This window comes from Rhincodon typus, chromosome 11 (assembly GCF_021869965.1).
Source record: "Rhincodon typus isolate 14 chromosome 11, sRhiTyp1.1, whole genome shotgun sequence".
Taxonomy (NCBI): domain Eukaryota; kingdom Metazoa; phylum Chordata; class Chondrichthyes; order Orectolobiformes; family Rhincodontidae; genus Rhincodon; species Rhincodon typus.
The window spans coordinates 67083068-67108081 of record NC_063342.1 but is presented as its reverse complement, the minus strand read 5'-3'; positions in this window follow the sequence as shown (position 1 = coordinate 67108081).

Genomic DNA, 25014 nt, shown 5'->3' with positions numbered 1-25014 from the left:
GGGGCAGTGAGGCAACAGCAGAGAGGGCGGGGCAGTGAGGCAGGAGCTGAGAGGGCGGGGCAGTGAGGCAGGAGCAGAGAGGGCGGGGCAGTGAGGCAGGAGCAGAGAGGGCGGGGCAGTGAGGCAACAGCAGAGAGGGCGGGGCAGTGAGGCAGGAGCTGAGAGGGCGGGGCAGTGAGGCAGGAGCAGAGAGAGCGGAGAAGTGAGGCAGGAGCAGAGAGGGTGGGGCGGTGAGGCAACAGCAGAGAGGGCGGGGCAGTGAGGCAGGAGCTGAGAGGGCGGGGCAGTGAGGCAGGAGCTGAGAGGGCGGGGCAGTGAGGAAGGAGCAGAGACGGTGGGGCAGTGAGGCAGGAGCTGAGAGGGCGGGGCGGTGAGGCAGGAGCAGAGGGTGGGGCAGTGAGGCAGGAGCAGAGAGGGCGGGGCGGTGAGGCAGTGACAGCAGCCTAGCAATGGGAAAGGCGCCTGCACCATTGTGGAGATGGGACTTGGGACTCTGAGATCTGGACTTTTTTTCTTGCTTACCTTTTGGCTGTTAAATTCTTTAATTCTGTTTTTTGTAACCAAATGCATGCTAGTGAATGGCGACTTTGTGCACTTTTCGCTGTACTTATGTATTCCTGTACTTAATACATTTTGCAAATAAATAAATCTAAATCTAAAAAAAAGCTGAGGAAAAAAATCTACACAGAAACCTTGGCCAATTTGGATAATTTTGGATTTGGATAAGAGAAAATAACTTACTGTCAATTTTGTTGTATCTATTTTGTTCCCCCGTTAAATTAACCTCCCTTATGGTGGGAATCAGTCAGATAATTGTGCTATGTGTCAAACATTAAAAAAAAGTTTCTCTATAGGATAGATTCCTCATAGTGTGGTGGAAGCTGGCAAACTATTCATTTCAATTTTGGGCTATTTGAATCCTTGCAGTCTGCAAAGCAAAAGTGAAATCCGAAAGAGATTCCAATCGAGCAATAAAATCAGGTATATGTGGAACATTATTCAAATTGTTGACGGCTAAGAAGTATACAGAGACACTGGAACAAATTTTAATCTTGTCTCCTGGGCATAAAGCTAAATTTCATGCCCTTTATAGAAAGTATCCAATTTCATTTCTATCAAATAAGAATAGTTATTTGGGGCTTTGTAATGGATGGCCAATACAAAATTTCAATTTAACATCCAGCGGCAGATTGGAAATTTATTCTCTTATATGTCAAGAATGATTGCTACTAAAGGGAGTATGTATTGCAGCTTTCACAAAATCAGAACATCCCAAGGTGAACAGGCAATGAAGTGAAACAGAGAATGAAACAGTAATATTTCTCCAACTCATAACAGGCCTTATGGTTGCCATGGCAGCTGCTGGCCGGATTCTTGTGGGCCAGTTGGGGGAATAGCACATGGTAGAGGTTATTTTCAGTCTCCACAGAGTCTGCAGCAGACTTACAGGGTTTGGGGTCAGATCCAGAGTCCATGAGCAGCAGACCAAAGCAAGAGCTGAAGGAGCAGAAGCCAGAAAGCTTGGTCCAAGACCTATACCTGCTCCAGGTGAACCCACAAGAGCAATTGGGATAGGTACTCAGCTGTGAGGGGCCAACGGAGACTAGTCTGGAGAACGTAGAATTTCCCTCCCCCTGAGTCTGAGAAGCCTAAGATGCTGAAGATATTGTTTGTGATAGTTTCTGGCCCTGTGTTCAAAGGGAACTAGCAGCAGTGTTATGAGTTCCCTGGCTCTTAACTTTGTTTCTTTGCCATGCATCAAGTCCAATTTTTAGCCCAAACCCATTTTTCAAAGAGGTGGAGGTAGGAGATGAAAGAGTAAGACCAGGGGCAATTTCCATCCACTCCCAGTGAACACAAGACACTTCTTCCCCCATTGCTTAACAAACAAGTCTACTCTGCTTATTTGAGACGGGGAGTTGAGCTTTCAATGGTTTATTTTGGAGTGTTGAGCAATGATCGGCCACTGTAACTAGTTTATTTCTTTAGGAAAGAATTTTTGTAAATATACTTACGTGTTTGGTGCCAGTGAGATAAAGGATCACTGTGTCAGAATCATGCACTTCATGTGCTTTTTGTCCTAAGTTACAGAAGTTACATTTGAAGAGCAATCAATGTTGTGAAGTAGGAAATATGATATGTGCAGCAAGGTCCCACAAAGAACAATGAAATGATAGTCTGGTGACCTGTTTTTAGGTGCGAGCTGAGAGGAAAATATTAGTAAAGACTCCAGGAAAATTCTCCTTGCCTTCAATGGAAAAAAAATTGAGCAAGGGTAAAATAAGGGGAGTAATGTTAAGATTACTGAGAAGTGTGTGTGGATAAAATTACCCCTGCTATATGCACAGTGTTATTTCATCAATCAAATGAAGACACCATCATAAGCTGGTGCCACCCTGGGCTACCAACTCTGTGTCAGTTTGAGCAAACACAGTGTATTTCTTTATTACAATGGATACATTTTTACACAATAACCTCTAAACTGCACAGTATTTAGCACAATCTAGTCCTCTGAAGGAAAGCCTTTTTTTTAATCATACAGATGTGTGAGAGTTATGCTCTGTGACTAGCGTATGGTTTTTATTTTTGAAAACTTTCAAGCTTCTGTTGCCAATTTCTCCTTGATGATTAGATATTTCTTGGTACATTTGGAGCAAATGTTTTGCAACTCAGGGGATTAAGGGCAGACAATTTAAGGTCAGCTGTTTCCAAGGTGTCACGTACAGCCTGCTCTCAGACTGGGTCGTAATTTGAGCAGCACGCAAGTCCTGAAACTCTGTACACACTGTTTCAGAACGGCCTCATCTGCCAAGCCTTGTCTGTCAGCCTTGAAGGTACATGCAGAGCTAACAGATTATGCTCAAAGTTTGTTTCCGAAATGTTATCCCAGATGTTTGGGAGGCATGTCAAAATATGTCAATACTCACTTGTCTGCTGCTGAGTCCTATATTTCACGTTTAACACACAGAATAATCATTTCATTAATGGCCTCAATTTTGTTTCTTTGGCATAGGAGATGTTCCAACTGAAGCAAGTACAAATGTCACATGGCGTTCGTCCATGCTTCCCTTTTCAATTCTATTCCTCTAGCAATGAACTCCATGCTTTGCTTGCCTATTTTTATGACATTATTAACTTGCCTTACTATTTTAATAATCCATTTGTACTCGAAGATTCCTTTACTCCCAATTCATATTTATACGTTTATTTTCCAAGAAGGATGTGGCCTCATTGATATTTCCACCATTATCCACCACCTCATACTTCTTTCTTTTTCATATATGCTCCTTCTAAAGGCAGATCCTTAGCTCATTGTCTCCTAATGCTTCATCCTGATTTCTTTTTGACAGTGTCAGTTTGTCAGTTTGCCTTTGCCTTCCAATCTCAGAGTTAGGGTGAGGAGGCATGTCCCGAGTCTACCTCAACTGGAATGGGAATTGAACTTTATACCGTTGGTATTAATCTGAACCATACACTAGTCATCTAAGCTAACCAGCTCCTCACCCCACACTTACCTATATTGCAACTTGTTTACCAAGCGCAAGCTCATTCCGCATTTTTTGGAAATATTGTATTGAACACTATTGTACTTGTTTCCAGAATTAATTTCCCAGTTTAGTGTCACCTGAAAATTTTGAAATTCCAATTAACACAATTTTATTTGGTGTCTTAAACACAGATGATGGACCGAGGCAATTTTCAGAAGCCTAATCGTGAAAATATGCACCAAATCATAAAATCTTTGTCAAAGAAGTAGGTTTTAACAATGGTCTTAAAGAAGAAAGGGGCTTCACTGATCAGTTATTTCCTGTATCACATACTTAATAGATCATAGATCATAGTTCTTGAATCCCCAACCAGGGGAGACACCTTATCTGCACCTACCCATTTGTTGTTTGTAATATATATAAATGACCTGGACAAAAATTTAGGTAGTCTGATTAGTAAGTTTGCCGATGACACCAAAATTGGTGAGGAGGATTGTCAAAGGATACAGCATGACACAGATAGATTGCAGACAAATGGCAGATGGAGTTTAATCTGGACAAATGCGAGGTGATGCATTTTGGAAGATCAAATTCAGATGCGAATTATATAATAAATGGCAGAACCCTTAGGAGTATTGACATACAGAGGGATTTGAGTGTACAGGCCGACATGCACCTGAAAGTGGCAACACAGGTGGATATGGTGATCAAGAAGGCATACAGCACACTTGCCTTTATCAGCCAGGGCATCGAATATAAAAGTTGGCAAGTTATGTTACAGTTGTGCAAAACTTTAGTTAGACCACATTTGGAAAATTGCGTGCAGTTCTGGTCACCACATTACCAGAAGGACGTGGATGCTTTGGAGAGGGTGCAGCGAAGGTTTGCCGGGATGTTGCCTGGTCTTGAGGGTTTTAGTTTTGAGGAGAGGTTGGATAAACTCACTCTTTAGAAGGGGGCTGAGGGGAGACCTGATAGAGATCTACAAATTTATGAGAGGTTTAGATAGGATGGATAGACAGAGACTTTTTCCTAGGATGAAATGGTGAACTACAAGAGGGCACAGTTTCAAGCAGAGAGGAGAAAGTTTAGTGGAAAATTTTTCACCAAGGGATTGGTGGATGCCTGGAGCACACTGCCAGTGGAGGTGGCGGAAGCAGTCTTGTTAGCAACGTTTAAGGCATATCTTGACAGACACATGAACAGGAGGTGAATTCAAGGATGGAAGCCACACATGGGCAATAAGTAGTGGGTCTAAATAAGGACTAGGAATCAGCGCAGGCTTAATGGGCTGAAGGGTCTGTTCCTGTGCTGTATTATTGAATTGAATTGAAATCTAAATATAGCCTGATTATTTTTTAAAGTATTTTATAAGTTTCAATGAGATCACCTCTTTCTTTGAAACTCTAGAGAGTACAGGCTCTGTACTCAATCTCTCTCCATCTCAGGAATGTCTGGTGAGAATTTGTTGCACCCACTCTGTGGCAATAGCATCTTTCTGAGACAGGGAGACCAAAACTGCACACAGTGTGTGGACCAACCAAGTTTCAATACTGTTGAACTACTCTAGCACACAAATCCTCTTGCAACGAAGGTAACATTCAATTAGCTTTCCCAATAGCTTGCTTAACCATCATGTAGGTCTACAGGTGATTTATCAACGAGAACCAGGTCCCTCTGTACATCTACACTGTCAAACCTCTCAGAATAGAATGCCTACAGTGTAGAAACAGGTCCTTCGACCCAATAAGTCCACACCACCCGCAGAGCATCCTACCCAGACCAATTCCCCTATAACCCACCTAATTTACACATCCTTGCACACTACGGGCAATTTAGCATGGCCAATCCACCTAACCTGCATATTTTTGGACTGTGGGAGGAAACTGGAGCACCCAGAGGAAACCCACGCAGACACGGGGAGAATGTGCAAACTCCACACAGACAGTCACCCAAGAAAACGTACCTGGCTTCCTGGCGCTGTGAGGCAGCAGTGCTAACCATTGAGCCTCCATGCTGCCAGTTAAGAAATATTTTCCACATTACATTCCATTTGCCATGTTCCTTCCTACTCTCTAAGGCTATGCAAATGCTCCTGAAGACACTTTACATTTTCCTCAAAAGACACATTCCCACTTTATTTGGAAATATTACATTTGGTCCTCAATTCCTGCCCTTACTCCGTAACACTTGATTGCCCTACTGATCAAGAATCTACCTATTTCAGCCTTAAATATACACAAGGATACTGCCCCCATAGTTCTCTGTGGCAAGGAGTGACAAAGACTCACAAACTTCTGAGAGATCCTCATCCAGTTGAATTAGCTCCCTTTTATTCTGAGACTATGCCCTTTGTACCTAGACTCTCCCATGAGGGGAAACATCTTCTCAGTGTTTACCCTGTCAAGCCCCTTAAGAGTCCTATATGTTTCAATGAGATCACCTCTCATTCCTCTAAAATCCAGCGAATAGAGTCCCAATCTGTTTAACCTTTGCTCATAAGACAATCCTCCATACCAAGGATTGTCCTAGTGAACCTTCTCTGAACTACCTCCAATAAAACGATGTATTTCCTTAAATAAGGGGACCAAAACCATTCACAAAAATCCAGATGTGGTCTCACCAGCACATTTGTACAATTGTATTAAAACTTCCCTACTCTTATACTTCAACTCCCTTGAAATAAGGGCCAACATTCCACTTAGCCTTCCTGATTACCTGATGCACCTGTATCCTATCCTTTTGTGTTTCATGTACAAGTTCCCCCAAAGTCTCTTTGTGCTTCAGCTTTCTGTAGGTTTTCTTCATTTAAATATTCTGTTCTTTTGTTCTCTCTTCAAAAATGAACAACTTTTCATAGCATTATATCTTTATATTATATTTTCCAACTTTTTGCCCACTTAACCTAGCAATATCTCTTGGTAAATTATTTGTATCTCCATCACAACTTGCCTTTCCACCTACATTTGCATTGTCTGCAAATTTGGCTACAGTACATTCACTTGCTTCCTCCAAGTCATTGATATATATAGTGAACATTTGTGGTCCTAGCATTGAACCACACTAGTCACGGGTCGTCAACCTGAAAAAAAACTCCTTATCTCCACTTGCTGTTTCCTGCCTACTAGCCAATTCTCTATCCATGCCAATATACCACCTCCAACAACTTTAGCTTTTAGTTTATGACAACTTTTGTGAGGTACCTTGTTGAACGCCTTCCCAGAGTCCTAATACAACACATGTACTGTCCCCCTCTATCCACCCTAGGTGGTACTTCCCTGAAAAACCCCAATGAATTAGTTAGACACGATTTCCTTCCATGAAACCATGTTGAATCTGCTTGATTAGATTATCATTTTCCAAATATTCTGCTATTATTTCTTTAATAATTTATTCCAATACTTTTCCAACAATAGATGTCAGGCTATAGTTACTTGCTTTTTGCCTCCCTCCCTTTTTGAATAGGGCTGTCACATTAGCAGTTTCCTATCCTCTGGTACTTCTTCAGAATCTATGAATTTTTGGAAAATTACAACAAAGGCATCCACTATCTCTGTAACTACCTCTTTTAGCATCCTAGAATGCATGCCATCAGGGCCAGGGGACCTATCTGCCTTTGGCCCCATCACTTTGTAATACCACTTTTTTAGTGATGGTGATTGTATTTAATTCCTCATCCATTTCTTTATTTTAGTGGAATTTTCAAAGTATCTTCCACTATAAAGACTGATGCAAGATACCTGTTCAATTTTTCCCCCATTTCCTCATTCCCCAAAAGCATCTCCCAGATTCATTTTCTAAGAAACCTATATTTGCTTTGACCTTCCTCTTCCTTTATATATATTTAACAAAGTTCTTATTGTAAGTTTTTCTGTTATTCTCTAGTTTGCCATAGTTTATTTTCATTCCCTTTATTATCCTTTTAGTTCTCCTTTGCTGGATTCTGAATTTATCCCAGTCTTTGGGGTTATCACTGACTTTGGCCTTCTTATATCCTTTTTCTTTCAACTTAATACTCTCCTTAACTTTCTTCATTAGTTATAATTGGTTTATCCCTCTCTTAGAATCTTTCCTCCTTACTAAGAAGTATTTTTGCTAGGAGTCCTGAATTACCTCCTGAAATGTCTGTCACTGCATTATTATTGTCATTCTTCTAATCTATCTGCCCAGTTCACTTTAGCTCAATCTATCCTCATTTCATTGTAATTCCCTTTATTTAAGTTAAATATGGTTGTTACTGACACAAACTTCTCACTCTTGAACTGTGCAGAAATTCTATCATGTTATGATCACTCTTTCCTAGGGGATCTTTTACTCAGAGGTCAAACCTGCCTCATTGCTGTTACAGATAGCCTGTTCCCTGGTCATCTCCATAATATTTTGCTCTAGGAAACTATCCCTAATGCACTCTATGAATTTGTTATCGTAGCTACCCTTTCCAATTTCACAAGGCCTATCAACATGAATATAATTATTGCTCTATTCTTTGTAATGCACCTATTATTTGTTGATTTCTAGCCTTTCCCACTGTTTGGTGTCTGTACAGTACTCCTACCCATGTCTCCTTTCACTTGCTGTTTTTTACTTCCATCCAAATAGACTCTACGTCACCTGAGCCTAGATTAACTCTTCCAACTGTCCTCATTTCACATCTAATTAACAGTGCTACCCTACCACCTTTTCCATCCCTCCCATCTCTCTGAAAGGTCAAGTATCTCTGAATGTTAAGTTCACAGTTTTGATCGCATTTTAACTATGTTTCCGTAATGGCTAAGAGATTATATTTATTTACCTTGATTTGTCCTGCCAGTTCATCTGCCTGATTCATGCGTTTAACCTTTAAGTCTTTTCTATTGTTGAACTTTCCTACACTTTTACGGTTCTTTGGTGCAATATGACATTCACATATTCTGTCCCATCCTTCTATTTTCTGGTAATGATCAACCTTATCACTCATTTGCAATTTACCTCCTCCTTTACCTTTGATTTTATAATTTTCCATGCAACTGAACCCATTCCCTCTCCCCACTATTTAGTTTAAAGGCCTATCTACAGTCTTAGTTATGTGATTCGCCACGACTCTGGTCCTAGCATGATTCAGGTGGAATTAGTCCAATCGGAACAACTCCCTCCTTCCTCAGTCCTTGTATCAATGTCCCATGGATTGGAACGAGTCTCTCCTATATCAATCTTTGAGCCACATGTTTACCTCTTTTACCTTTTTGACCCTGTGCCAATTAGTTCATGGTTCAGGTTACAGTCCAGAGATTATGGAGATTATTACCATTTTAATTTGGCCCGTAGTTGCTCATATTCCCTCAGCAGAACCTCTTCCCTCTTTTTACCTATATTAGTGGTACCTATGTTGACTACAACAACTGAATCATTCCCTTCCCATCCAAGTTCCTCTGCAGCCCAGATGGGATATCCTGAACCCAGGAATAATGCAGGCAACACAGCCTTTGGGATTCCTGATCCTGTCCACAGAGAATAGTGTCTATTCTTTTGACTATGCTAACCCCGGTTACAACCACATTTCTCTTTTCTCTTCCCACATTAATGGCTCCCTGTACCATGGCGCTATGGTTAGTTTACTCATCCTCCTTACTGCCCACGCTCTTATCCCCACAGGAGCAAGAATCTTAAAGCTGTTAGACAAACTCAAGGGCTGAGGGTTCTTCAGCTCTACCTCCTGGATCCCTTTACTGGCCTCGCTCATCGTCACACCCTTCTGACCCTGACCACTGACCAAATTTGAGGCAGTTAAGCTGTAGTGTGTGACTGCATCCTGAAACACAGCATCCAGGTAGCTCTCCCCATCCCTGATTTGTTGCAGTGTTTGAAATACAGACTCCAGCACATCAACTCTGAACTGGAGTTTCTCAAGCAAACAACACTTGCTACAGATGTGGTCACAATGAATCACAAAAGGGTCCCCCAGCCCCCACATCATGCAGATATGACATGTCACCTGGTCCAGCATCAGTTTTATTCACTTAGTTCATAATTTATTTTTCAAAAATGTTCTACTGCTCTTTGTACTCTGTAAATATTTCTCCTATTTACCTTAATCTGAAAGTAACCTCGAACAGATAGTCAAATTAGCAGCTATTACCAACCAATTAACTTATGGTTTTCCTATGATGTCACTATCTGTTTTGTGCTAGGCTTCAATTTATCCTGTTCAAAACCTTACAAACTAAGAACTAAGAACCATGATTAAAGCACCACCTCCCTTCTGCATCAACTTTGCAAGCTGCTCCAAAATCCCCAAGTCAAATGTATTTATATACTCACTTGGGCTGTCTCTCTCTCTCTCTCTCTCTCTCTATCTCTCTGTCTCTCTCTCTCTTTCTCTCTCTCTCTCCTGATGTGATCTTTCCTTTCTGACCCTATGAATCTTACTGATCCCAGTTTACTGTCATACTTTTTAATGTATTTTCCCAATCCACTTCAGCCAATTTTCCTTTCATGCCTTCATAACTTATTTTGTTCAAATCTATTATCCTGGCTTCAGACTGAACTACCTCACATTCAAAAAAATTTAAAATCCCAACAAATTAGTCACTTCATCCCTAAAGGTTCTTTCACAAGATAATTAATTAGCCCTTTCTCATCGCGTTACACTAGATCTAAAATAACCTGTACTCTAGTTAGTTTCTCAACATACTACTCTAGAATACCATTCCTGACATACTGAAGAAACTTATTCACACAGCACCAGTACTCATTAAGTTTACCCAGTCTATCCAGATTGAATCATCCGTGATTACTGCATTACCCATTCTACATGTTTCTGTAACCTCCCAATTAATACCATGTCCCACAATATCACTCCTGTTTAATGGTCCATAAACAACTCCTACTAATGTTTGTTGCCCTTTGCTGTTCCTTAGCTCTATCCAAACAGGTTTTGTTCTTCCATTTTGAGGTCCTCCCTTACTGATTCCATCCTTTCTCATTAGCACAATATCAGCTCCTTTTCCTTTTTGCCTATCCTTCCTCAATGTTGAATGGCTTTTATTCAGTTCCCAGTTTTGGTCACCCTGAAGCCATGTTCATGTAATCATGTAATAACAATTAGATCTTTCCCATTTAACTCTATTTGTAACTTTAAATCATCTACCTTGTTACAAATTCCCGGTATGTTCAGATATTGCACCATTCTAAGCTTAGTTGATGCTTGTCTTTGTTTTATCTGCCTACTAATTCCTTTTGCCACTTTTCTACTTTCTGTTACCAGCTTTACTTCATTTTAATTTTAATTACCTTTCATATTTGTGATAGTACAGTTAAAACCTCCCAAGTGTACCTGAGGCTATTAGTCCCCGTCCTGTCTGGAGACATGTTGTCGGCGGAAATGCTTTAGACTTCTGAGGTTTTGGTACCAGTTCTGCTAGAGGTGGGCCACGTACAAGTTACATCTGATCAAGAACAAACCAACATCCTTGAAGTGAGGTTTGCTAATGTGGTTGGGGATGCATTCAAACTAGATTGACAGGAGGATATCATAGCTATGACCGAGACTTGACTTAAAGATGGGAATGGTTGACAGCTCAACACTCCTGATCAGAAGATATTTAGACAAGATAGAGAAAAGTACAGCAGAGCAGGGGTTTGCATTATTGATCAAGGAATCAATTATAGCAGTGAGGAGGGACTGCATCTTGGAAGGATCATCAAATAAGGGCGTATGGTTAAAAACAAATAAACAAAAAAAGGTGCAAATATATTTCATTTTTGAATAAATTCATGGGCAGACAGCAATTACCAAACCAAGTGCTGAATTGTGTACATTGATAGCTTGTAGACTTTACTACTTTGAGAAAGAGCCCCACTCCATCATGGTGAGCAGAAAAGTTCATTCACCAGTTTGGCAAGATGCCAGTTCCACTGTTCAGGATGGTTCGCCAATTTTCCACTTCCATATCATGAACCATTTTCAAATGAAGCTGTTGTCAGTTACAACCCTGAAGGTATTTGTTATATAGTTTAATACATCTCCCTATTTTACATTTCATTTAGTCAAAGTACTTGTTCCAAACCTCAGACCATCTGTACGTCTATATATGAAATATGAAGTTTATTAGATTTTGCTTTTAAAAGTATGAATCTTTTATTTAATTATTTGTTGCTGTGAGTTTGCGTAGACTATATTATCTTGCTTTTTTCCAACTGGTGTCAACTGTGCTTCAGTTAGTACAACAGCTGACTTCCAGATTGTGGATTCAAATCCCACTCAGTACTTTAGCATAAACATCAAGGCTGATATTCCAGTGTAGTACTGCATTGGTGGTGTGCATTGTTTAGACATTATAATAAGATCCTTGTTTTTTTGATAGTGATAGACTTCTAACTCACAAGATGATGGTTTTTACCCACAGTGATCAACTCTGTGTTAGCCATCATCAGATGTAGGTGAGAAGCCCCAGTGACAGTGGCAGGCCCTTCTGCTAGCTCAGAGTTTTGTTTCGAACTCACTGCAGAAAAACTGGAAGGTCCTCTCCAAGGCATAATCTAGGACAAAGTATAGGTAGACCCTAGGCTACCCAAACAACAGAGGGCCCCTTTCAAATTCTCTGGATGGTTCCAAAAGAATACAAAATACTGTGTTTAACACCAGCTTGATTGCATTGTCGGAAAGATGATATATTTAGACATCAGCCAGGATTTCAGCTCTACTGCAGATATTTTATCAGGGCTTACTCCCTTAGCCTTCAACTTTCTGAAGGTATTCTGTACTCCGCATATCTGGCAGCCAAACATCCTTTGAGTTACTTTACAGGTTTAGCCTGTTTCTGCAAAGGATGCAGTTTCCATGTGTCACCATAGTGGACACAGCTGAGGACTCACCACAGTGTACTGCTAGTGAGAGACTTTGGCTCTCTTTCATACTGCTGCTCGTTAGCAATGATGGCAGAAAATGAGAAGCAAAGTAGAACACAAAACATGCCCTCAAAAGAGCATAAAGGAATATATGATGCTATTAGAAGAAGCCCAGGGATGTTGCCTTGGTGTCCTGGCAAATGTTTTGCCCTCAATCCACTTCACCTAATAAGATTTTCTGGTTATTATCACGTTGCCATTTGTGGGAGCTTGCTGCATGCAAATTGGCTGCTGCTATTCCTACAGTATAGCAGTGCTTACACTTCAAAAAACAGTCAATTGATCATTGGGAGTAGTGGGGGGATGGGAGTGATGGCCTAGTGGTATTATCACTGGATTGTTAATCCAGAGACCCAGATAACGTTCTGGGGACCTGGGTTCAAATCCCACCACAACAGTTGGTGGAATTTGAAGTCAATAAAAATACCTGGAATTAAGAGTCTAATGATGACCACGAACCCATTGTCAATTATCAGGAAAAACCCATCTGATTCACTAATGTCCTCTAGGGAAGGAAACTGTCATCCTAACTGTTCTGGCCTACATGTGACTCCAGACCCACAGCAATCTGGTTGACTCTGAACTGCCCTCTGGGCAATTAGGGATGGGCAATAAATGCTGCATGGTCAGCGACACCCTCATCCTGTTAATGAATAAAAAAAAATTAACTGTAAAGTACTGCCATATCCTCTGGTGGTGGAAGCAGTTACATAAATCCAATTTTTAAATAGTAAGATTTCCTCCCAGCAGTCACACCTTCTTAAATTACTTACATTTATATTGCACACTTATCAAGCACAGGATTTACCAACGCACTTTGCGGTCAGTGAAGGGCTTTTGAAGTGTATCACCATAGCAATATAGGGAACAGAACACAGTTTGTTTATAGCAAGATCCCACCTACAACAATCGAAAATGTCCCTTTTCTAGCTGATGTTTGAGGGACAAAAATAGGCCCACAGGCTCTGGGTAGGGATGGAGTTGGGTGCAGGATAACCTCACTGCTTTTCTTTGAATACTATCTTGGGATCTTTAAGATTCATGTGAGAGGGTGGACAGGATCTTGATTTACTGATTTGAAAGACAGCACCTCCAAGTGCAGCACAAGTGAGTCAATTTGAATTATGTTCTCCACTCTATTGAGTAGGATTTGGAACCACAATTCAGAAGCAAGAATACCTCCAACTGAGCCATGGCTGCTTCAACTTCGTTGTCAGGTATAGAACGTAGTCCTGTGGATGGTAAGTCCTATCATAAAGCATAATACATTACTATTATATCTTTGGGCCAGACGAACATGACAAGAGAAGCCCTAACCTGTTTCCTGTATCAGTATCAGTATAAAACCTGTAACATATAGACTGCTGCATCTACTGACAATGTTGAAGTGTAGGAAAGGTAAAGTCAATTACCTATCTCCATGTATCATGGATTCACTGTAGTGCATTATTCATTCGTTCATCCTAGCTTGGTGAAATTCCAGGTCTGGAAGCAATATATGACATTCAGCTGGTTAAGATAAATTGCACAGTTAATACATTATAACAGTTACACTGTGTTACTTCAGGACATTCTGTATTAAATGTCTCAGCTCATAAAAGAGTAAAGTATAACTCCAAACACACAGTGTTTATCAAAGGGCCCTTTACAAAATAATTTCTGAACTTTCATGCTCTCCATTGAAACGCAGAAAGTAGATAGTGCAGTTACAATTGCTCATGTAGCAACTGGATTTTATGGATGTGCTTTCAAATTGAATTTTTTTTTAATTTTCACTGACTTCAATCATGAGATTTAAAACAAGTTCTGACTCAGAATCGCCAATGACCGCGTGTACAGGGGTACTTTTGAATTTGTATCTTGACTTTCCTTTCTGTGTTACAGCTGTAGCACAGTTGCACTTCCTTGTACAATTTTACAATCTTTAGATTGAGTTCAGCTGAATTTACTGACATTTTAATCAGTTACATCAAAGAGAAGGAGGGACAAGATAACAAAGCCCTGATGTTCACAGACATCACTGCTCATGCTCAGAATATTATGATTGGAAAGCATCAGATTTTGCACAGGGAGCATGTCTACTTATTCATTATTATCGATGCTCGTACAAAGGTTGACTACCAGCAACTGCAAACAGACTAGCATTTGTCATGATCTTGCAATAGCAATGATGGCACACTTGTCATTGTTTAACATCATGATTTCTCTAAAGTGGGCAGCAACTTTCAGTGCAAATAACCTGTGCAGCTTAAGCATTAAAATCCAGAAGTTGCATTCTACACTTTATCAACAGGAATAGACTGTTGAAGACCCTTTTGATTCTAATCAAATAAAAGTCACTAAATTTAGTAGAACTTGACCTTTTACTCTATTAGCCTTGCTGTTAAAACCTCTGCAAAAGTTACTGTTTGATGAATGGCGTGTAACTACGATTTTTTGTTAACAATGTACTAAGTCAGTGGTTTTCAAACTGTGGTCTGCAGATAGCAAGGGGTGGTTCTAAATAGTTTGTGGGGTGATCCACGATGCAAATCACTGATGCATTACACCATGGTGAAGACTGTGTGAGAGAACGTACCCAAACCCTCACCTCTGCCACTTGCATAATTCCAAACAACCAGATCGACTCACGTGTTCAGCATAAATCATGATAAGCAACAGCAATAATATCATTTTAGAAGCAAGATTTATGTTACTGTTGATGTTCTTTGATTAATAAGGATGTAAGGTATTGGATTTTTAGAGGAAGTGTATTGTGATCACTTTGTAACATCTCGGAATGTTTCAAATAAGCATGTTCTATTGTAGAATGAACATTTACTAGATGGAAATGTTAATATTTTTGTTCTGAAGAACAGTTGTATCTGCCTCGAAATATTAACTCTGTTTCTCGCTCTGCAGACGCTGCCAGACCTACTGAATTTCTCCAGCATTTTCAGTTTTCAGTTCTGTTCTTGGTATCTGTGAGCGACTTTTCCCTATAGAATAGCATCCAAATTAACCTAACTATTGTCCTCATGTAGAATTTCTAACATGGTGGGGCATCTGGTAATTGGGGTATTTGGTTAATTTTTTGTCCTCAGCCTAAGGCTCTGAGCATTAGCTGTGGCACAATGATAGCACTCTCAACTCCGAGTCCTAGGTTGAATTTTTACTCCTGATTTCAGAAATTTCCCAGCTTGGCAAACCCAACTTGGGAGAAAGTGCCCCAAATGTTTGGACTTTTATTCCAAGAGAGGGGAAATGGGTGCAGTGCAAGCTCAGGCTGGGCCTACCATACCTGCGTACAACGCAGAAGCAGCTAATATTCATTCCTCAGCCAACATTACTCTGGACCGATTATCTGGTCATTATTGCAATGCAGTTTGTGGGAGCTTGCTGTGTACAAAGAGGCTAGGCATGTTTCCGACAATACAATGGTGACTACACTTTAACTGCATTTCATTGCTTGCAAAGCTCTTTGGGGCATTCTGCCATTATATAAAGCACTAGCTATATAACTAGAAGCTCTTCCTAACTTTATCTGCCCAGGATCAGATTGATAAAAGGAAAGATCGGAGGGTTGAACCTGGGAGCTGATCGTCTGTGTGGCTCAGCTTTTCAATGCATAACCTCTCTGAGTCTTGGGGAGCAAGCAGGTCATACTCACCAAAACATACTTTCTAACATTCCTGGCATTGCTCCTACCTGGAGCAAATGAATATTCCTTGGCCTCAGCAGCTGGCAGAAATACATTGTGCCTAAGTGAAAACTTAGCACAAATGTTGTTTTGAGCACCGTACAGTAGAATTCACTAAAGCTTGGATAAAGAATGATATGGAAAAATATCAGCTGTCTACTGAAGTAGTAACAATCGTGACCAGATCAGAGGAAATGCTCTTGCGGTTAATGTTGATTCAAAGATGCTGAATTAGATGTGAAGGGAGAAGTTTCAAAGGAGGATAGAAATCCCCTGATGATTTGCTTGATAGTGTGTAGCAGAATGCTTTGGTTTTATAGTCAAGATTCATCTCCACAGAGAGGATAGGTAATTGCAGGCAATCAGAGCATCAATAACATCAAACCATCTTTCTATTTCCCATTGCACATTCTGAATGTTGGATAGGGCATGCAGCGAATAATTGTACACAAATCTTCTCTTGGGTTAATTCCTGGAAATTTTCTGCAAATGTAAATTCTGGTTTCTCGAGTTCTTTTGCGACAAGTCAGAAATGCGCAAACAATTTTGCACATAAACTCTCATGATTGGAGGTTCTTTTTAAGCAACCATTATGAGTAGTGGCAATCCCACAAAATCTCTAAGGAAATGATTTAAGCCCTTTTTTAACCCCCAGAGAATTAAAAGCACTGAGTTGAAGGAATCAACGCCGCCATGAGTTAAGACTCAAGAGAAAGCAGTTGTCATCTAGAATCACACAGATCAAGGAGTGACACAAGTTCTAGCCACCGTCCTCTCTTCTCCAAATCTGTTCTAAATTTCTGCTGGATGCCAGCCGGATTTAGTTAGGAACATCTGCTGGATATGGGCTGCATCCATTGCTGAACAAAGCCACATTTGAAAATAAGAGTTGTCAGCTAATTTTCAGTGTTATTAAAATAGTATGTTTGGCTGTTATGTAACAGAATGGAAGTGAAGTGATGATGGATAATGCCAAGGAGACTTTCTCATACTGAAGGCTAGCTGCAGTGTCCCTACAGATCACCCAGCCGAGATTGGCTTACTCAGCAGACTTAAGACTTGCCTGCATTGCCCTGATTTTATCATCAGTTGTATCATTCCATTAGGGAAGCCTGGGTGAGTGACAAACTGGCATGTTGAGGCTAAATTTTGAATCCCAGCCCTCCTTTCCATGGTTGGGCTCCAAATCCTGCTCAGAGCCTGGCAGGAGCCAATGAATCATTGCCTGTTGGTAGTCTACAGGGAGAATTCAGGTGACAGGAGGCTGTCACGAGGGATGCACCTTGGAAGTCAGGAGCTGCAGGGGCAATTGGGAAGGGTCAGGAGGGTCTGTTGTTTCCTTTAGGGGCGGAGAGAAGGACATAAGAGATACTAAACAACAAAAAGGGTGTTTTTTTTTCTGACGCTCAAACTGAATCCCAGCCATTTACCAATCTCTGTTCTCCCACCCAAAGCACAGGTTAAAATGGCAGATTGCAATGATGACTTAATTAGAGTCTGATCTGCATACTTATGGAGGACCCAGGCAGATTGGAGCAGATGCCCGACCCACTGCAATTTACAGCTGTGGATGGTTAGATGAATGGAAAAGGGTGCCAACTGTGATTAAATGATTCTTCAAGGTTTTATCAATGACTTGAGGCCTCCCGGCCTCTGCTTCATCCAATAACTGGCCAATAACTCCATCCTTTTATGCACTGCCTTCTTAGGTCAATTGGAAAGCAAATAGATTCATTATCCAAATGGGTGATGCTTGATGGTCAGCCAAACAGCTATTTTCTCCCATTTTCAATATTTTAAAAAATCTGCCAGAGAGAAATGTTCAAAGCAAATGACAAAGAAAACGCAGGCTGAATTTTACCAAAATTTGGCTAAGTATCAATTTCAGGGTTCTAGTGAGTTTTTTTGTGGAATTTTCCTCATTGTGTATACGCCACTCTGCTTTGGCATCCTGTGCGATTGATCACGTACTCAACAATGGCAGAAGTCTCACCACTGCTGGCACCTCCTGGAATTCCCATTACATTTAATGCTCAGCCATGTAATTAGGCCAAGCACTACCACTGAAGAAATGCCCTTCACAGTGCACACAGTGAGAGAAGACCAAAAAAGGCATTCCGTCTGAGGGCATGTAGGTGGCACGAATGATACTTCATTGCAAAAATAAGCTCACATTCACAAACACATCATTATGTTACATCACCACTTCTTTGATCGACCGTCATGGTAACTGCAGCTACAAGAATTAAGTTACACAGGATAACTATCCTTCTATCTCAGAACTCTGTCCGAGGGAGCCCTACTCTTGCCTTAATGTCCAGCATTGCATAACATACTTTCGTTGTTCAATATGGAATCATTATCCAAACTGTTGAAAATGTTAACTTTTATTCAACAACAGTAAAATTAAATAAAAACAAACAAGAAGAAGGGTCACTGGATTTGAAACATTCCCTCCACAGATACTGACAGACCTGCTGAGATTGTCCAGCACTTTCTGATTTTTTTTTTCAATAAAAGAAGCAGCATTTGCCTCTGGGAACAGACGGAGACAGCTTGCCTTTCAAGCGACAACAAATTGACAGTCAATAAATGATCGTTGCATCCAGCTCACATCTATTGAAACTGGATATCAATGAAGTTCTGTCTGGCTTCTTGTGCTTGTTGCATGGTCTCAGGCAGAAAAATCCACTTACTCCACCCACTCCCGGGTGTGGTCATAGCCATTTCACATTTCCATAACCCATTTACAGCTCACATGAGGATGGAAGGCAACACAGGTCATACTTGGCATAGTGGCTCACAAGCTCAGCATGGTCATCGAGAGCAGCCCCAAGCCTCCATGTTCCTTGTATTTGCTGTCAACCCCAACCATAATGAGCTACCACATCTTTCCGCCCAACTTTTTCCCGAATGTTGTCATCTCCCAACACTACACTCTGAACCCTGGCCTCAACCATCATGCTGCACTGTCTCCCATCGTAGCCAGAGTGGTGGTGGCTATCAATGAGTCTGTCCAGCCATCTCATACCTTTATATGTTGAGTGCCTCCCCCCACTTTCACAACTGTTGTCTTCTCTGTATCTCAACATGCTGCCTCCAGTCCCCACAATTGACCACCTCACCTTCCCTATCACAGCAGTGGCACCAGGAAATCCCACTTGACTGTCATTGAGCAGACCCTCCAGGATTGACTATGGCCTACCCACCTGACCGATGGACACACAGCTCCAAATGATGTGTGGCCAGACCTTCAATGGATCTCTGCACAGCTCTCGGACTGACTTACCACGAATCCCCTGACCGTTTGCACTAGACTTGCAGGACTGACCATGGCCCACTTCCTGCAGCCATGCAAACCTTCAGACTCTGACTTCCCCAAGCATCCAACTGACCACATCCAAGCCCCTGGACTGGGTGCTAATGGCATGCAAATACATGCAAATATGCCTTTTGCCTCTGACTATTGAGAGTCTTGGCTCAATGTTCAAACCTTGGTTGTAGAATCAGACTTCTTTTTTTCCTCAGCAAAATGAGAATCTCATTTTTCCAATCTTGCCGTATTTTCCCAACTCTCTATGAGATAGCAGCCTTCCAGTCTGGTAAGACTATGGCGATACAATCGCAGTCATTCAGGGGCCAGGAAGGTTCCACCTTAGTAATCCAATCCAAGTGTCAGTTTGCCATGCATTTGAATGTGAAAATTAGATTGAAAATGCATGTTGGGGTAAGTGATCTTCATTGTTCTTCAGACACTGTGCATCCAATCCACAGTCTACTTCATCAACATCAACTACACTGTGAGACCTGACATTCAGCCTGTCGAGGAATAAAATTGCAATAATAAAGTATCCACTGTACTCATTGATACCCTCAGTGCTTTAGTCCTTGCCTGTGCTAAGAAAGTGCTGATACAAATAATAATGTCCCTCTGAGCAACTGGGCAGTAATGCCCGGCCCTTCTCTCTCAAATTAGTGGTGAGTGTACCAAACCAAGCAATCTCCATAGTAATCCCAATGCAATATGTCATCCCTCTAGTCACAGGACTACATCCTGACCTTGCACTGGGAAATACTGAACCACACTGGCCTACAATCAAACAGTTATGCTCGATAGCTGTCAAAGACTGAATCTAGCTTTGGAATTCTCTGCCCCAAAGGGCTGTGGAGGCTCAGTCATTGAGTATGTTTGAGGCTGATATTGATAGATATCTACGTATTACATACTAGGTGCCACTGCTGTGATAGGGAAGGTGAGGTGGTCAATTGTGGGGACTGGAGGCAGCATGCTGAGATGCAGAGAAGACAACAATTGTGAAAGTGGGGGGAGGCACTCAACATATAAAGGTGTGAGATGTCTGGACAGAGGTAATGCAAGAAAATGAGGTTGAGGTCGAAGCTTAGCCACAGTCTCATCAAATGGCACGAATTCTCAAAGATCTGAATACATGCTCGTTTGCTCCAATTTCTTATGTTCTTGTGAAACTGCACAAGCAAAGCATATACATGAAAAATAGAATATATGCTGGGCACCTTACATTAGGGCACAACAGCTTTAACATACGTGCAACACATAACGCAATAGGTTAATAAAGGCATGAACAACCAGAACTGGATTGTATCCTGCTAGTTCTTTTTGTACCAGTTTCCAGTTTGTTGTTGCAAGGCTGTGATAGAAATCATTGATTAACACTTTAAACAGATTAAACAGATTATCTGGCCAGTTTTTCTCAAAACTGACTGTGGAGACTTGCTTTTCGTGTACAAATTGACCACGAGATTTTCTGCATTTACAAGAGTGGCCGACCTTCAAAAATTATTCCATTCGTCTTTAACTGATGTTTTGGGATGTCTTGAACTCACAGAAGGTGCAAGAGAAACACAATACCTTTTCTCTCAGACTAAGGATCTAGCTAATGGGAAGTGATGTTACAAGCTGTGCCTAATCTTGCAGTGTTAGAAGCTGGTACACTACACTGAGATTGTCTAAAAATATTGTGGGACTTCTCCTAATTTACCAAAATATTGTGGCCTCAGTAAGCTGAGTGCAAATCTATTGCACAGACTCAATACCCACTAATGACTGCTTATTATCTGTACCGTACCCTAGACAATTAGCAGAATCAACAGAAGCTGATTCACAGCAACAAATGCCCCGATGCACAGCAATGGGATGGACATGAGGCCTCATGCTAACAGCCTCAGGGTCAATCAGTTCAGTCAGCATTTCAAAAAGAACAATGGCCCACTGTCCCTTTCATTAAAGCAGGGGCTGCAAACATTTTTCTACAAGCCTCAGCTCTTAACGTTTGCAAAATGTTAACATTTTAAAGTATTTACTCTCTCAACATTTGCAGTCTGCATAAGTTAAACAGTGAAAGGCAAACGTGAAGGCTGAACATGTTCACATGGAGGAGATGAAAAAGGAGAGCAGATGGAAACCAGGATGAGCAGAAACTGCACATGTACTGCAAATCATAATGATTGTCTCTAATGTTTCCTGGAATGGGTTGAGGCAGATTTGGATGATTGTCATGCATGATTCCCAGTTGTATATAGGATACAGAAAACATGAAGCAGTAAGGACTATTAAAATCTATCCTTCAGTGTGTCACATTCTCTTGTTCACTTTGCTTTTATTGTGCTAAGCACTCCACTGTAATGTCTTCCAGAAACATAATTCTATAAAGCTGCCCGTTTCTTTTTCACTTCTTATATTATATGTATTGGAGGGGCGGTGGAGGTGGGGGGCAGGGGATATATTCCGTTCCAAGCATCTGCAATTGCCGCTCATTAACCAGAAGTCAAGTGGTCCATGAAGCCAACCCAAAATGACACGTTTTCTTTTGATCACCTCTCCTTGTTGCTGGCAGTCAGACAGTAAAAGGGAACTTGTACAGCAATTACTGGTGCAACATTATCAGTGTCCAACTGGCATTGGACTCTGCTTGAAGCAAGCACAAAGAAAGAAAGAACTTGCCCCTGTGCACTTCCTTTTCTGATCTCAGGTTTCCCAAAGCACTTGGCTACTGATGAAAACATTCTGTATTACCATCTCTGTTGTATTTTAGGAAGAACGGCACAAATTTGCATGTAAATAGGTCCCGCAAATAGCATTGCGATGATGATCAGATATTTTAATCTTTTTTTTGTGATGGTCGTGGAGGGATAAATAGCAGACAGGGCACTGTGTCCGTCTCCTTTGAATAGTGCTATGGGATCTTTTACATCCACATAGGAGGACAGACAGTGCAATAGTTTGGTTCAGAATGATGATGTACTTACGGCGCAGACTGAGGCTATTTGATGTGTCAGGTACGTACAATTTAGCTAGTCCCAAGTCCTCAACTTTTCACTGAAGACATAGATTTTTCTCTTCAGGTTCGTATACAATGTTTTTTTCATAAAGCCATGTTGAACCTGCTTCCATCACACTCTCAGGCCATGCATTCCAGATCCTAACTATTTGCTGCATAAAAAAAAATTCTCATGCCATTCACTTTAAGTCCATGACCTCTGGTTCTCAGCCACCAAAGTGAACCTAGTTACTCTGTCTAATTGTTGTAAACATCCCAATCATCTCTTCTCACAACTTTCTCTTCTTCATAGGGTTGCAACCTCAGTTTCTCCAGGTTATCATAGTAACTGAAATCCTGTGACCTTGAAACATTCTCAGAAATCTTTCCAGCACCTTCACATCAGGCTGAATTTTATCAAAGTGTCGCTTCCAGGAAGTTTCATGGAGGGTTACCCTCTGTGAACTCTAGCAGGTTATCTCACACTATTCTCCTCAGCTCACCTCCTTAGCCATGCACCACACTCACACCTCATCGTTTACTCACTGTGTACTTGTTCCTGCTGGGACCTCCCAGAAGTCCAGCACCAGTGCCATTTTTACATCCCAAGTATGCACCAGCTGGCAGCCTGGAGCTGTCCTTCACACTACATATAATGGGAGGGGAACGAGGGAGAAAAACTCTGAAGGCATGTCGAAGCACAAGTGAGACTTCATCACAAATACAAGTTCACATTAAAGTGAGGAGGTGATGGCCAAGTGATATTTTCATGGGATTTATTAATCCAGAGATCCAGGTAACATTCTGGGTAATCCAGGTTCAAATCCTGCTATGGCAGATGATGGAACTTGAATTCAAAAAGTAGAATTACAAGTCTAATGTTGACCATGAATGGTATTGTGTTGTATTGTATTGTATTGCTACTTTACACCATGACCTATCTGAGTGACTGTTATTGTAACAACAGCTACATGAATCAAACTATACAGGCTACAAATCCATAGACCTATCCCACCTTAGGATTCTAAGGGAATAATACTCTCTAAAGTGTAGTATAATATCTTCTTATTGTTCACTGTGGGAGCATCACACACAGGAACGCCTTAAAATAGTTGAAGCTTTTCACTTTTATTCAACAACCGCAAAAAATGGGGATGGGTATTATCACTGGACTGTTATTTCAGAGACCCAGGTAATGTTCTGGGAACCTGGGTTCAAGTCCCACCATGGCAGATGGTGGAATTTGAATTCAATTTTTAAAAATCTGGAATTAAGAGTCTAATGATGACCATGAGCCCATTGCCAATTGTTGGAAAAATCCATCTGGTCCACTAATGTTCTTTAGGGAAGGAAACTGTCGTCCTCACCTGGTCTGGCCTAAATGTGACTCCAGATCCATAGCAACGTGATTGACTCTCAGTTACCCTCTGGGTAATTAGGGATGGGCAATAAATGCTGGCCTAACCAGTGATGTCCACATCCTGTGAATGAATAAATAAGAAAATTGGAACCTCGTCTTCAAGAGGCCTGTTGTCAGCTCTGGTCAAAGAATGGGCTGCATTGTATCTATGTCTGACCTCAGTCAAGGATTGTACTGGAATCATCGACCATGGTTGCAAAGATAGGGCTTGTCTCCCAGTAATAAGAGAGTTGCCGTTTAAGGAAGTTTTGTTACTAAACTCAGGGGTTGTGAACCTTTGGAATTCTCTACTGCAGAGGGCTGTGGAAGTTCAGTCTTTGGACACGTTTGAGGTTGAGATTGATAGGTATCTGATTACCAATGACATACAGGGATTTGGGAATGGGGTAGGTAACGGCATGGAAGTGTTCAATCACATGATCATATTGAATGGCAGTGCAGGCTTGATGGGATGGAAGGCCTATTTCTGTCCCTATGCTGCTACACTGTTTGACTAAGTGTCTGTACCAAACAGCAACGCTGGGCAGAAGTATTGTGAGCCTTTACGTTCTGAATGTGGCAGCAAAAAGCAAGGCAAGGCAAGGCAAGGAAAGGCAGAGATGCTGTGAGTATCCAAGTAGGCACAAAGGGAATATGTGCTGAGAGAGCAAGTGAGGAGCCTTAAGGTGTACCCTGGCACAATCGATAAGATTCATGGTTGTACTTGCAAGCGAAATGCCTTGGCATCACATGAAAGGTGCTGGTGTGCTCCAAAATGCAGCATTGAAATGGAGGACTGTGTTGTAAGTGGGTTAAGATGTGCCATGATGATGCAGTGAGCCTGGTACATATCTGTTGCCAACCTCTGTGGATGAAAGGTGCAAACAAGCACTGCCCATGGAGCATGCTCTGAGATGTTGGGGACCGCTTTCCAAGGTGGAGGCCTGGAGGGGCAAGTAGTGAGCTGGAGACATCAGGTACCTACATGTCAGCAATTGTCACCATTGAGTTTCTATCTGGCAGGTGAGAGAATAGGAAAATGCATTTCAGTCAGGCAAGATTAGTTACTAATAACATGCAAATCCTTGCTAATACGCCTGTTGATGCACACTGGAGAGATTCTCATTCTGCTGTTCAAAACTTGAGAGCAGAATCAGACTGTTCCTCAAGGTTAGAGATAGTAGGAACTGCAGATGCTGGAGAATCTGAGACAACAAGGTGCAGGGCTGGATGAACACAGCAGGCCAAGCAGCATCATAGGAGCAG